General features: G+C 43.4%; 1 protein-coding gene across 14 annotated transcripts in view; it reads left to right on the top strand.

Moving 5' to 3' along the window:
- Nucleotides 1-16360, top strand: part of nrxn2b (neurexin 2b) — a 592065-nt gene that overhangs the window by 531601 nt on the left and 44104 nt on the right. The gene's annotated exons all lie outside the window — the stretch shown is intronic.

The following is a 16360-nucleotide window of genomic DNA, read 5'->3' as shown; positions in this document are numbered from 1 at the left end:
AGAGGAGAGAGCACAGAGCCAAAGCCGAAGACTTTTCTGTTCGTCTTCATACAGAAGCTCCCGCACAGGGCTACGGATATCAAACTGAATCATGGGAGTCACAGGGATTATTTCAATCCAACAGATGACCCGAGTAGAACAGAGAACTTTAAAATCATGTTTGAAGTTTTCATTTTATAGGATGTGATTTTTTTGTCACTATCCAGGTTAATTTCTTGAAAAGCATAACGATCAGGTTAAAAGAGGCAATACAGAATGCAAAAATGATAGACTGAAGAGATTAAAATATGTTTTCAACCACATATTTTAATTTGTCATTTTAATTAGGCATCTGGCACAGCGACAGGACAAATCATGAGCAGACACAGCCCAGTATAACTTGTAATGTAGGCTCAGATGGAGGAGAGCAGATTGGAGGTCAGCGTGCTGGATGGGCTTGTAGCACATTAGCCCCAGATGCCAAACCCTAACCTCAACATTAATCATAGTTTTAACATTTTTTCTCTGACCTCCACCTTACCATATTTGCCATGCACAGATATTGTAGAGAAAAGTGTTGGCATTAGTTTAAGAAACTGAACATAATCCGGAGTGTTGCAGATTTGCTGTACACACTTGTAGTATTGTGACTCGGTTAGCAGACAATAAATAGAACTAAAGATTTTAGTCCTGGTTTCTTTATCTGGTTAGGGTGCAGACAAACAAACCTGATGCTGACAACATTTCAGCAGTACATGAAGTCTGTGCATGCAGCAGTTTTTGCTTTCTGCATTACTTACAGTATAAATGCTGTGCAAGACCGGTGGGGAGTCCACCGACAGCAATGAACACTGATGCACAGAGAGTTCATTACAGAAATAGAATGTAAATACATTAAAGGGCACAGAAAGGCAGACCAGTATTAGGATGTGGCATAATAAAAATGTGCATTTGTGAGCACTGAGGTGGTTTAGCTTTGAGCTGGCTTACATTTGTCTGATTCAAGGGCAAAACTCTGCTGCACGTCCTTCACTTGAAAACGTCCTTCCTTTTTATTTAGTGCAGCAGGAGACATGAACATGAAGCGCTTTGGAGGTATGTGTTCATTTCAGAGTAGACTCACCGGTATTAACTGAGTGAAAGTAAAAAAACTCTTCCACCACCACCATAGACATTTATTTGGGGTGGGGGAGTGACGAGGTGTGTAGTCTGTGGAAGGTTTCTCCATGCTTGATTGGCAGATAAGATGTCTGGTTAGGGGCTTTTTCAGAGGGGAGAGAGCAGGTACTGTCTGAGTATCAAGTGAGGAGACTCTCATATGTGCTCCCACACTCCTCAAAGCGATAATGAGAGAAGTGGAAGGTGTTTGGGGGGGGGGGTGCGATTGATATTTGATGTGTGATTTCTTACAGGAGCCTTTGAGCTAGTACAGTGGCGTTTATGTTTTACGCTTCAGAGATGTGTGGTGAAGCAGGCGACACACGCGGGGAGTGAGAGTAAATAGGGCCTTACGTTAAATCATCTTGGATTTATAGGGCGGTGGGGGAGCTGCAAGGTGGTTGGGAGCAACACACTCATGTACACACACACACACACACACACACACACACACACACACTGACAGTGCAGTAAGTGGTTCTGCCATAGCAGTGCTAAACAAGGCCAACAGTCCGCAGTTATGGACAGTAAATAGAGCAGAGCACCACCTGTAAATAACCAACAACACAGCCTCATAAATCCTCTGTGTGTGTGTGCACGTGTGTCTTTCTCATACTCGCACATGTAAACACAAACCACGAGTCCAGAAGAGCTGCTGTGTAATTTTAATCAGTCCTGACCCTTTCTTGAGTCTGCACAGTTCACGCTGTACCCATACGTTTCTGTACATTCATCATCGTGCTCATTCAGGCCAGAGGGATGTGACCTCCCTCTGACCTTCCTGCTTTTTCCCCCCTCCGCCCTCCCCCTTCCGCTCAGACCGGTCCGCTCCACGTTCACACGGGTCAGGTGGGCATATGTGCACACAGTTAACGCTGGCATCCTTCCAGTGACCTGAACCAAAGTGGGCTTGCCACTGGCACGGAAATCAGAAGGCAGCCACAAGCAGGGAGCACGCACAGGCCCCCAGTACAAAGGCAGAAGCCTGTTGGCAGAGGATATTTGCCGGTGGGGGTGTCTCATGTGGAGAAAATTGCACACGAGTTGTTTGGAGAGATTCCTGTGTTTGAGCCGAGAACCATTTGCAGCTCAACGGGTCATGGGCGAATGAAGATGCCACATTTCTTGCAGTTTAATAAAAAAAAGAGAAGAGGAAAAGTTGCCCCTTTCTGCTGTTAACACTTGAGCTTCATGAGCTGTCAGTGTAGAGAAGAAGGCCAAACAAGACATGCACTGAACTAGTAAACATCATTAAAATTTCTGTTTCTCTTTAGTGCTTTTGTACGTCCTACAACACCGAGTTTAGTAAAAGTCAGGAAAGGCCGTTTTTCTAAAAATGATGGTTTAATGCTGAAATGAACAGATTTTTGTTGACCAGACCTTTGGAGTAGAAAAGTAGCTGTGTTAGGGAAAGAGGAGGGGAGGACAGTGCTTTTGTACGGACGGTTGGTCCACCTGAGTGTATACCTGTGTGTGTGCACATGCCTTATCTCTAATGGAGTGTGTTTTCATGTTGTATTTGGAGAGGATGTGTGTGTACGTGTCACAGACAGGAAATTGCAGCAAGTTGACAGCACAATCAAAGTGATGTTTACATTCATTCCCTGCTCTCCATTTTCAGTGTAACCATCACTTCTTGCACAGACAACATTTAGTCGCACAGCCAGAGTGTGTATGCATGTGTGTGTGCGCAATAGTTCAGTCATGTCGAGGCATACAATGTGTGTGTGTGTGTGTGTGTGTGTGTGTGTGTGTGTGTGTAGCAGATGGGGTTAAAAAAAGGAGGGAGGAGGAAACAAATTGACAGCAAAGCCTTAAGTGTTCAGTATCACTGGCCTATCATTTTCTTGGGGCATGATTCATCACGGGAGACGACCATCGCCGACGGCGCTCTGAACTGGCGCGGTAGGGTTGCTATGGTGACATGGCAAGAGAGGGAAGAGCACCTGCGGCTGCAGAGGCAGCAGCGTTTATCACCTACTGGGGGTGCCGGGTCTCACCTGGCAAGCTGACCACCCACACATGTACCAACACGCTTTAATTCAGACGGAAATATCTTCGAGAAAAAGTACGAGTAAGCGTTTCAGAGAGTCAACGCAGAACCTCCAACTGTAATAAAGTGACTTAAGTAATGATGGTACACTTTGGAGAGCAGGAGCAAAGATAAAGGGGAGCGGCCACGTGGGTAACTACATAATAATATATAACTGTGCAGACAGAAAATGGACAGTTTTATACATTTAAAACAGCTGGATTGAGAATTAAACATATAAAAGTTAAAGATGGAAACAGAGAAACAAATCATTTTGGTGTATTTTGAACAAATATTGCGTGGGTATGAAAGCTTCTTCCTCTGTGCCGCAGAGCTCCATTGTTGTCCAAAACTATTAAAAACACATCAGTGAGCCACACGGTTGTACTAGCTGACATGTTCGTTCATTATCATGAACACACACACACACTTATTCTCACATTCATCCTGCTGCCAAAAATACTCACTCTTGCACCAAATCCACCACTGAAAATAACCTGCAACAATGTGCTATTTCCTCCTGTTAACGTTTGTTAAAAACTACAGCAGCCAGCTGTTTTAAGGAACTTATTCAGCCTCTTTTTTTTTCTTTTCTTTTTTTAAATAAAACTATATATCAGTGACCCATTTTTTAAGGATTTACGTCTTGAGTAGAAATGGGCTTGAAGCTGAGAAAGTGGAAAAAAACACAGAGAGACAGCCTCACACAGTTGGTTTTGGTATTTTCGTTCGTTCGACATTTGCTGATTATAATAAAAACAGAAAGTGGCAGCTTTGTCCTGTAACCTGTAATCTAAAAACGTACATACGAGGTACAAGGTATTCACTGGACAGTTACAATATGAGGGCTCTGTTTCGGGGGAGCAGCTGCTAACACAAGAATTATTAATGACCTGGAAGGTGTGAGCAGGCTGTCAGCAGGGGGTGTGTGTGTGTGTTTGTCGCTTTTTATGGTGTGGTCTCGGTTAGAAAGATGTGCACCATGACAGTCCCCCGCTGTAAGAAATGGAGCGAAAAGCTTTCTCTCTTTTCTTTTCATTGACTTCAGACTGAGCTCTTTGAAGACGGCAGTGCAGCCTTGTAAACAGAAATCGCACGCAGTCGTCACCGCTGGAGACGGCCTTATTGCTTTGCGAGCGACTTTGTAACAGTCACTTGTTTTCTTGAAGAACCTGCACGCAGTCCTCAACAACATTAGCACTGTGGCTAAAGGCATAAATCATAAACACCACCTCGGTTATTTGGAATTTATCTCAATGGAGCACCACAATTATGCATTCATTAACTCCAAGCGTACAATGATAAGAGCCATATATGGTGCTATATTAATGTATGTGCTTCTACTCTGGGTGACGGCAACAACAATGCAATGTTAATTTTTCATTGTGTATGGCTGTGAAAGCATTCAGCCCAGTGAAGCACAGGCTAAAGGGTAGAGGAAAGTAATTTATACATTCAATTATTCATTATCTGTTGCGGTTTGCCTCGTGATAATATGCAGCTGGTTTCATTTTTGAAGTGCGCGCCTCTCAGCCGAGAGCCTATATGAAATCATTAACTGCTGTTTTAATATACAACGTGAGGGGTTCACCTCGTGTAATCTGTGAAATTCACGGAGAATTATAGATAATGTGTGGATGATCAGTTAACTGTGGTTATGTTTTTTACATCACAAATTCTCATCAAAGCTGGTATGTACAATTCTGCTCATTAGAGTCACGTTGAACTATAATAATTTGCTGCTTTCTTGTTACTCAGGTACATAATGGGCTGTAGTATCTAGTATCTAAGTCTTCTAATAGCTCATTGAATTTTCATCTGCCTCTGTAGATTTTAGCAGGCAATTTATTTAGATCTAGGAGCTAGAATGTAAATGGCGTCGTAGTCATCCACAGCGATGATTAATATTGGTCATTTCAGTTTGCACAATGTTGGGTACAACACTATCTCTTTAATGTCATTGTTAAATTACCCCCCCTTTGAGCAACATTTTTAAAAAAATCAGATTAATTGAGCGGTTCACTTGTTCCAGTTTACTTCCATCCGGAGCTGCAAGTCACATTTCTCACATCTGATCCGAGTATATTATTTAGAATAGACAGCAGGGAGTTATGTGCATAAACAACACAAAAACATACAGTCATTATAGAGTTATTCGTGCTTGAAGTGAGTCATGTTTCTCAGTGAAGCGAATGAATTCCACTTGTGTTAAATAGCACACAGCACAAGACTTCACTGGGATTTCTAACCGTGTTCGGTCATGCAGAAAAAATAGCCCAAACATCAACACCACCATCACTTTCACCTGGACGTTGATTGCCATTCATTAAGCTAATTAGGACTGAGAGAAGGTGACTTCTCAACTTCTGTAAAAAGAGAAAAGAGAACTATCACAGACGAGCTTTTTGCTTTTTCCCCTCCTCATGTCTGTATGTATGAAGAGGGAAGCACAAAGCTTTGTAAGTACAGTACTGTACGTATACCTGTTCTGTTCCCAACTACTTACTGACCATTTTGTTCTCAGCCAATTATTCTCTCTCGTTCAGACCTTTCTTAACTAAATATAGAAAGGCACAAGTGGACAGTTTGGTTTTAGGCCTGGAGTGCTCACTGCTGTCACTTAACAGAACAAGCTCTTCAGCAGCACTCGACAGATGCGAGTCCAACGACCCGGGGCAACTGTTCTAGTTCTAATAGAGGTGCTGAGGGGTGAAGGTGGCCTGGCACATATAATATAATGAACATTTATCACATATAATGAATATGTTGTGAATTAGCATGTTATGAGTTACCAGGTTTGTCCAGCTGAGGACAGAATATTTAAAACATGCAATTATTTGGACAGGTTTGAGTGTGCAGAATTAAAACACTTGGCTAAGGGTTAGGAGAAGATCAGTTGTTACAACCTCAACTCTTACTTCCAGCTTTGCTATGGAAAGAGAACTATGCCTGCGTTAGCACTGAACGTTGGATGTGGTTTGTGAAGTGTGGAATTGTCCAATCTGAACATCATTTCTAGAATACTCCTGGAAACATACAGCGTGTGGTTTATGGAGGGCCATTTGGGTAGCTTTGCACAGGTGTTCCCAGTAAACGACACACGGATGTAGAAAGAAAGAGATTACGGTCTCAGATTTATCCCTCAGCCGGTGAATTGTGTGAAAACAACATGTGCATAGTGCGTGTACGTTGGTTCCCCGCCAGTCAGCCCTAAAGCAACGTAGGAGAGACAGGACGGGAATGAAAGGACAACAAGGCAGACAGCCAGGGACAGAGAAAGAGATTGTGTTCGCTTTATCCATGTTTGCTCAGTTTAGCGCAGGGCAAATATTAGCCCATGTGCTCAGCAGCCGTTCTTCTCTACTGGGCTTTAACCCCATACCCTGCCCGCTGAGACTGAAAGGCAAAAAGAGAACAGAGAGAGACTGAGAGAGAGAGTTGTCAGGTTAGCAGATGGAGAGAAGCAAAAGGCAGGTACAGGAAACTGAATAGAAACCAAATGATGGCAGAGAATAAAGAGATTGAAAGAAAGTAGTAGTTGTGACAAGAGAAACCTGAGCGAGAGTCTACGGTCCATCTTAAACAAGACTATTTTTGTACTGTCAGAGCGTTCTTAGCTTTATACGTCATGTATTGAAGGCTTCTGTATGGCATTTCATGCTGCTGCATTGTAAGGTATATGTCTGCTTTAGGTCTGATGGAAACACAGCATGGCACTTATTTTCCAGCTCTTACTTTGAGAGAGCTGGTCTTTATCATGCCAGGAAAAGTGCTCTGTTTAAGTCTGTGTAAACCGCGGACTGTACGATATGTACCGTCGCTGTTTTCAATCGAAGGCTGTTTGGAACCACAAAGGAGGAACAAGGGGGGGAGAAATAAAAAGCAGAGAGATTTGTGCTCTCGTTTTTTTTTTTCTTTTTCTTCTCTGCCTCTCTGCTCTGCTGTTGTCAGGAAAGAAAGAGATGGAGTTGGAGAAGGAAAATGAGGCTGCAAGGACAGAGAGTGGAGAAGAGCGGAGAAAACAATAGAGACAGAAAACACTTTGCTCTTGATTTTGTCCGAAGGTCACAGTCATTCCCTTCAATTTCGAGGTCCAGACTGCTCACGAAACACACACACACACACACACACACACACATATACACACACACACACATACACACTGAAACAAACATTAATACACATGTCTTGCCCATAACTACACACACAGTCACACAGTCAAAAGTGTAAAAACATCAAATGGAGAAAGACAAAAAGAAGTAATCTCCCGTTTCAGCCTTTCTTGCGGCGTATACTCAGGCATGACAAATTGTATGTGCAAACAGTAGATGAAAAGAGACAGCAGAGGAGACGACGGTGTCTCTGCCCCGTTCTTTCACACCAAACTCTGAATGTTTGCTCAACCGGAGAGACTCATCTCTCGCGTTCACTCCCCGCAGGATTTTACAAAGTTAGACAGTCACGACCCATCTTAATATAACAATTTATGAAGATAATGCAACATACCGTAAAAAAAGATTACAACTCAAGGGTGACAGTCTTCCCTGAATTAGATTTCAATACAGGATGTTTGCAAAGACTGTTGAATATTGAGATGCAAGTGAGTGTTTTACGGCAATTAGACCAGATGTCACAGTGGGAGGACACAGTGCAATTGGAAATCAATCAATCAGATGTCATGACTGACAAGTTGCAGATGACCAACGCTGTGTCCAAGAATTCTGTACACAGAACATAGTAGTACACTATACTACAAGGAAATGTAATGGCAGAAAAATGGCATTTTCTATTAACATGAAAAAAACGTTCAGGTTTTCACGAGTCCACTCAGTTCCTTGTGACTGAGGTTCCACCTGAGAAATGACATGCAGTCTGCAGATCTTATGTCTGTGTTTTAATATGTCCAATAACCAAGTGGATTAGCCATTATCATCACAGAAGAAAAATCAGAATTTTTTTAGGCAACTCTTCCAACAGTTTAACTTTTCTATAAATGAGTGTCCGGTCTCTGTTCTGGCCTGTCTGGAACAAATACATTTGAAATCAAGCCTAATTATCCTCAGGTCTATTTCAGACAGGGTCTGACTGTTCTGGGGTCACTTTTGGAGCAGGTCTCTTTTGTTTTTTTAAAATGGATTTATGCACGTTGGTTTCGGGTACATTTACTGCAGCTCTGTTTAATCTTCGACCGAAGAAGGGAATAAAAAATGAAAAAAAAAAAACACTGACATTTTCTGACTGGTTTAGATGTGGAGTGCGTGCACACTACAGCTTGGGACCCAAATGAAGCACCTTGCCGTATTTGTGGAACAATTTAGTGCCATGTTACCACTGTTTATTCCATCTGTGTCCCGAAATAAGTGTTTTTATGTTTCTGTTAGCATAAATAACACAGTGATTTAATTTATTCATGCATTCCTACATTTTTTGGCTTTATTCCAGCATCAAGTAAGACACAAAGTTAACACCGTGCCACAGAATTAACCCATACAATGTCAAAAGGGATTATTATTGTACAAAGCTACTAAACAAAAGACAGATTAAACACAATATTCAAGGACTCAGCTATCTCATTTCACAGTTTGCTGACTAGATTTCTGCTGCTAGGCAGAAATGATCTACAAACCTATTTTGTTTTGAGTTGTTGCACCTTCCTCCATCAGCCACAGAGCACTCGGGGTATCAGCTCTTTCTCTCAGATCACTCACAAGAGAGTTTGGATCAATTGGATTCTACCAAACCCATGTTAGCAACTCCAGTCAACTCAGTAATGAGCCTCCGGGGAGTGAAAGAGCTGGTGATGAGGGCAGACAGATTAGAAAATTGAGAAAAAGGAGAAAAAGGGAAGGAAAGGTGAAAGCCAAAGTGAGAGAAATAATAACAGAGGGTGTGAAGGTGAGGCAATACGCAGCCCTTCTGAAGGAAGTCAGAAATTGATCTTGAGGTTCTTATTGGTCTAATAGCAGATACATAACGTCTGAATTGCCATTTTGGGTTCACTTTATTAATCTCTATTTCAACAAAAAAGCAGCTCATGTTGGCAGTGGATCAGAAACTACGAGTAGCAAAGACACAACTGACGGAACTTTTAAAGTCATTAAAACAAAAGTAGAATTCAGAAACGCAGTTTTCTAACACTGATTAAATGTCGTTCAGTCATCAGTTACTCCTCCACTTTGTCCCTAGAAAGGTAGTCAGTAATTAGGCTTGGTGGCAGATAGAGGGATTATTGCCATATCTTAGTGTTTAGTGAATTGATGAAGGATTATGTGAACTGGCAAAGGATAATTGAATACAAAAGAAAAAGGACAAAAAGGATAAAACGATGTGGATGGGGAAACTTTATTGCTCTTGTAAGCCTCTTTGTCCCATATTAAGTCACCCAAACTGACAAATATCTACCAGTGTCTGGGTCTACCAAAAGGATGAAGTGGGTGGATGGACATCGATCTCTCCTTTCCTGGCTTTGCCTCAAGGAATACGCCCCCACACTTCCAGCGATGTGGCTTCCCACCCCTCACTCCTCTCCTCTTTAGCTTCTGTTTACCTCTACATGTACTTCTTGTTCCTGTTTCTTTCATCATAGAATTGTAACGCCACTTCGTCCTGCTGCACTTCACTGTGCTTCCTCATACTTGTGTTTACTCTCCACATTCTTCCCTCTCCACTTTTGTCTGCTTGTTGATTTGAAGAGGCCCTTCACAAGAAACATCTTTGGACTTTGAAATGTTCATGTTTCACCTGTGCATCTTAATAAACATACTCCATCTTTACACATTTCTTGGCAGAGAAGCGTCAGGGATGTAAATAATAATAGACCGGTTATATTTTAATAGCATATTGGATTGTGGTTATATAACCAAAAGGTCATATGTGTGATGCCCATAGGAACGGTGCCAATGAACTAATGAGCGTAAAGATTTTTCTTCTAACGTGTGTGCGCTCGGCCAACACCAAATATCCCAGAAGAATTGGTGGAGACCAAAACTAATATATATTGGAATGTGGTCAGTGTAATGAAGGTTTATGCGAGTTCTCAGACTGGAATCAATGTGTTTCAATGGAATCGTTGCACTAAGTTTGATGTCAAATCCATGTGATGTTTTTATGTAGACCTCAAGTTCTATAAACTTTAAAACATAAATCTGGCCCATTGACAGCATGCACTTTTGAGAGAATGGAGGTTATTAGCTACAGTATGGCACATGACTCAGTGACGGTCACTGTGATTTCAGCACCACCTAGAGGTCCTCGAGGGCACGTAAAAGTGCACTTTATACACACAAATGGCAACATTAGCCTGTGCACGGCTTCAGTTGTTCATCAGACACAAAGGAGAAACACTCCACTTCACACTTTACATAATCATTTGGATCCCAGCCAGTAGAAGAGTGTGTGTGTGTGTGTGTGTGTGTGTGTGTGTGTGTGTGTGTGTGTATCTGTATCTGTATCTGTATCCATCAGCTTTCTGCAGCTTTGTAAACAAGGCTGTGTGCCGGGACTGAGCGTGACCTCACTCAAGGACGTTCTCATGTTTGCATATAAGTATCTGCGTGTGTTTATGGTGAGAGTGTGTAGGTCAGGCAGGATTCAGGTAGGCACCTCCAGGTCTGATGGTCATTGTGCTGAAGGACACCATCCATCAACAGTCTCGGCGGTGCTGCAGATCATGTGGGAATCAGCTAAGAGTGTGTGTGTGTGTTTCTCTGTCTGCGTGTGTGAGTTGTTGTGATGGGAGTCTGACACTGAGTGAAAGAAGAGTTTTGGTACGAGCTGACAACATAATCAGGATTATAGAGGATGATGTTTTGGCTGATTTATTTTTCTCCCCTTTCCTCTTTTAGCATAAATGTTGCTTCCCGCTGCAGTATTTTGGCTTTCTGCCAGTGTGTGTGTGTGTTTGTGTGTGTATACCGGGACAAATGGGCAAGCCCAGCATGAGTCATGCTCAAATTGGGAACAGATTCAGAATCACACACACACACACACATGCGTACAGACACTCTCAGCACATCTGTCTAACTCATCAATTTTTCAATGAGATCTGATTCTCTGTCAGAGCGGCCGCTTGTCATTTTCAAAGCAGGACAGAACCGATAGCCGTGACCAATGTCGCTGAAAAGAGCCAAAGAAACTAGAGTTGTGGAGGGTGGGGGCGGCGGGGAGATAAAGTGCTATTTAGATGAGGAGATGGGGGTATGGGTGGTGAGGGGGGGGCAATTTTCTCAAGGTGACTTGCTGGAGATCACGGCAAACACATACAAATGAGTCGGCTGAGCAGAAGGTGTGGTGAATGAATCCGAGCATGTCCTCTCTGCAAAGTGAATGTTTTGTCACTGCCTTCCTCTTCCCCCCCCCAAATCAGAACGACACACATGCAGCTCTGTGTGAGCAAGGCTCGTGTCACTTTAGGGGAACGTTGAGGAGGGACATGAAATCTGATCGCTAGATAACAGTGTTTCCACTCCAAAATGACTGTTTGGCCCTTAGTCGTTCCCTCTTTCTGTCACACACGCTCCAAAGATGTGAGGCGAATGGACAGTGTGTGATTTTAGCCGACGAGGAGTCTACACGTTATGCAACGGCCTATTTCTTCTTACGTAACGCTGCAGTTTCAGAGTGGATTAGCCCCGCTATACTGTTCTCCTTGTAGCAGATGCCACAGTCGATCTCCTCTCGCGGGCATTATGCATACATGTTGACAAGCTGATTAGCCGCATAGAGCCGGAATTATCCCGAAAAGGGAGATGCAGAGATACTATATGATGGGATATCTGGTTTGGTTGCCCGGAAGCCCGCAAGAGAAGTCAGAGAAATATTCCCCCAATATTAATCAGTGCAAACAGCACATAAAATGTAACATTAAGGCAGAGAGCTGCCATATAAGTGGAGATGCTTGTTGAAGCTGTAACACAGAATGAAATATTAAGCTGCCTTACACCACGGCGTGTCAGAAGCGTGTGTGTGAGGGCAAAAAATTGATTGCTTTTCATTGGGCATCCAGTGAAATCTATTTATCAGTCATTTCTCTGTCCATGCTGCTCCACCGGCTGATTCATAAGCTAATAAATACTGCAGCTCTGCATACTTACACTGGTATGTCAAGTTAGGCTCAAGCAGATACAGGCTGTGATAGATCATTATTGGGGAAATGAGAAAGAGGCTGATGAATAGTTTGCATTCCCACCACCCACGGGACTATTAATATGAAATGTGTCAAACCAAATTATCAGCATCAGCTAAATTCCCGAACTGGTCAGCCGTGTTTCTGGACCGTTTGTTGAGGAGCGTTGATACAGCAAAAATGCAAAACACCTCGACTCACTTAAACAACAGCGACTGTGTCTGTCTTTCTGAATTCACCCTCCAGTTGCATCTCTGTTCTTTTTTTTTTCTGTCTGAACGCTCCTGTGTCTGATCTAAGGGGGAAATGCAGAAAGACACAGAAGGAATGCAAATAGATCAAGAGGGGAGATGAGTGTGGAGATGAAGCTGTAGGGGGTGTTCGAGAAGACGCGTTGCGATTGAGCTGTCGGTAAAGAAGTGAAACCGACGAACAAAATCCATCAAAAATGGTTGAGGCTTTAATCGGAGTTTGCAGTCACTTCCCCTCTTTGTCTGTTTTCCACTTCTTAGTTGACTACCTGTGTGTGCAGCGGAGAGAGAACGAGATCTTGACACCTTCAAAAGGAGCTTTGAACTCCGAGCACCTTGAGGCCCAGGAGGATCATCAAGGTTCCCTCTGTCCTTTTATCACGCAGTGTTTCTCTCTGCCCCTTGCTCCGCCTCCTCCTCCTCTGCTCCCTCTTCCTTTTCTGCTCGACGTGATCAGTGAGAGCTCTCTGAGGCTGCCTGATAACCCTGATACACACACACACACACACACACACACACACCGACCGCAGCCTCGTTCTGGCGCTGCCTCATTCTCATTCCACCCTCGCCGGCAGCGTTTACCTCGACGCTCTCTCACACATTGCAAGGTCATGTTGAAATATTTCAGACGGAAATGCTCTCCGTATTCTGCCGCTGCTCTTTCTCGTCTGCCACGCAGAATTCCAAAGCCAATTTTCTTTGTCTTTGAGAAAAAGGACGCCGAGACTCTAACGAGAGGATTACACAAACTTTTCTCTTTCTTTCTTTCTGGCACCTAAACTTTGTCGTCGTCGACTTATAGTTGTGCGAGGAGCTGATCAGCAGTTTTTGCTCTGCAGAAAACATCTTTTTTTTTTTTGTTGTCGTACCAAGATCTTAGATATTTGTCAAGGACAGCAAGTTTGTGCTTGAGTAATTATAATAATATTCAAGAGGAGATTTTTCTCTTAACCAGCATTCCTCCCTCATCAGAAAACTCTTTGAAACTCGCTGCAATAAAACCAAAACTGATTCTGGTTGAAGTTGAAACAGTCTGTAGGTATTTCTGACCCCCTGCCATTGAAGATCAGATTTATTTAATCGAGCTCAGGAACTTACAATGCTGTCTTCCTCAGGCATTCAGGTTTTAATCGGATGAAATTGAAATTGCACCACAAAGCAGAGCTCTCTCTCTCTCTCACTGCTCCACAGTGGACCCCCTACCTACATCACTGATAGACCCACAGAGAGAAACGTAAGATGAGCTAACCTCTGGATAAAAGAGCAAAAACGTAACATTCTTGCTTCTGACATTAGCCGACAGCTGCAGCAGATTAAGGGCTGCTAAGCAGTAGTTTAGAAGCAGTGGTGTTTAAAGAGCAGCCAGGGCTTATTGTCAGTTACCTACCAGTCCCTTCAATTCAATGTTGCAGGCTTGACTGCTCCCAGTCATTCAAAGAGTTTTTTTCCCTTCTGTTTCCAGAGATATGTTCGCTTAAGGGAAATGGCCATTAAAATGTCATTACTGCTACACTAAAATCATTTTTAAAAAAGCACTGGTTCCCAGCGGCTTCCCGCCATAATGGGCTCAATACATTCCCTCAGCACCGGGAAGAACCCTAATGTTGCGGAACACAAATGCTAAGCTCTCTGTAAATATCACTCAAATTCACTCTCCCTTCTGCTTTTCAGTCATAATAGCGTGGATTCATTCTGCTTTTGCTTTGGCAAATTGAATTAATTCTCCAGGCAAAGGTGTCATGATTATTCTAAGCTTCCTAGTGCGTGGGCCGTAATGGAGATGATCCCAAAAGCATTTCACTCACCCTCTCCATTTTGTTTTTCTTCCTGCAGTATCTCAAAGGTATCACCAGTCAGAGCTTTGATTAAATTTTCGTTCACGTGCGCCTTGCTAATCGCTCTCTGACAGTATTCATATTCATGTCTTTGAATCAATATTGGATTTCAGCATGCATGGGGAGAGCGGGCAGAAAGACTGCGAGGTCAGTCCATAACATGAATCAATTGATTAAGTGCCCAAAGAAGCTGGGAGCACTTTGCCATTTGAGACGTTCAAGCCCTCTTTGCAGAATGAGATCATCTGTGGAGCAGTCCATCAAGCTCCACTCCGAGAAACTCATCCTGGTCTAACTTAGTTCTGATCTTCATGAAGGAGACCGCTCAGCTGTGTCCATTTCCTGTTCTGCTTCCACATTGATTCTTATTTATTCGGAGTGTTGGACTGTGTCCGCCGATCTCTCTGCAGCATTATTCATGGCCGCCAGCACTTCCCCTTGCGTCACCGCTTGAGCATGCTCAATTAATACTCTAATCACGGCTGTCATCAGTGCATGGCCGTATTGTGGCCGCAGCTGAATACTGTAACCACTTTATAAAGCACCAAAGAGTGGTTAGAATGCACATAAATTTGGCTGTGATTATACTGCTCATTAACTTACTGCACAACCTCCGTACTTATTTACTCAATTAATTGGCTATTTTAAGTTCTGTTAACATTGGGGTGGTTTATTTTCCTTTTTTAAATACTTAATCATCCATGAATAATGGAAAACTGCTGCGAGCAAAAGCCACACGCTCACCTCTGAATATCTCAGCATATGGAAGGTGGCAAAATAAATGCACATAGCTAATTAGATCATGGAATCAATGAAGTTGGCTGATAGCGGCATGCAAAAGTGGACCTGCCGTGCAAATGAGCTTGACCTGAAGTGACAACCAGGAAGTGTTCCTGCCATCGGTACAGGCAGCAGTCTCTACATCGTACGCCTGTGCAGAATAAAACTGCAGCAGAAGATGTACTGCCAGACAGAGAGTTGGTCTGTAATGGTGCTGTCTGATATGTACTCTGTCTGTTTCCCTCTGTCTCTCTCTCTCACCCTTGTTCTGTGCCTTTCTGGCAGACTGTAACTCTGTAAATGACTTTGACCTTTCCTGGGACTGAAGACAGGAACCACAGAGGGAGAGCAGAGAGATGGCGGGAGATGAGAGTAGAGTAGGCGGTTGACTGTAATAAACTCGAAGCAGTGGGCGGCTGTCAACACTAATAGATGGGAGAGGGGAGGGGGGTCACAGGGTTGATGAATACTAAAGGTGCCTGAGTCCTCAACAAGTACTCTCTTCTTTGCCAGGCTGATGTGTGATATGTGATACACACGGCGTCATCATACTACAGGCGGTGAGGGCCTTTTCAGTGACGAGGAAAATCTCTTGATTTTTGCCACAGAGCAGCGAAGGAGCAAACTTAATGTTGAGCACACAAAGTAGAGCAGTGGCTGATGGGGACGTCATTAGATTTGCATTAACCAAAGTACTGGACATTTGACCTGATGATGCTAGATGAAAAGTCAGAGGATCACCAAAATTTTAGGCGTTACTGATCCCATTCACAATATACGAGGTGGATAAGAAAAATACGGTTGCCCTGGTAGTTAGACTGGTAGAGTGGGGGGTCCCCACATACGAATGTTGTTCTGCAGCAGCCTGGTTCTTACTACAGCCTCTGGTCCATGGACATCCCCTAGCTCCTCCATCTATTTGGGGAGAGATCTTATGGCACTCATGGTCTGTACCCTCCTTTCTGCTTCCGGCCCTGAGATCCAGCTCTGCATCCCCGTCTTCTTGTTCTTACTTCAGCAGGGATCTCCGGTCTTTCCACAGAGAATGCGCTAGCACTGCCCAGAGATTAACAGCTGTTCTCGAGTGTAAACGAGAGCCTTGGCTGTTTTTCAATGTCAACCGGTGTATCATGAAGTAGTTCATATAACAAAAGGCAAATCACTAATCTCCAGTTCTGGCCCATGTTTGCACACAAGACGG

Source organism: Larimichthys crocea, chromosome XIV (genome assembly GCF_000972845.2).
Source record: "Larimichthys crocea isolate SSNF chromosome XIV, L_crocea_2.0, whole genome shotgun sequence".
Taxonomy (NCBI): Eukaryota; Metazoa; Chordata; class Actinopteri; family Sciaenidae; genus Larimichthys; species Larimichthys crocea.
The sequence above is the reverse complement of the archived record's forward strand: the minus strand, read 5'-3'. Positions and strand labels throughout refer to the sequence as shown.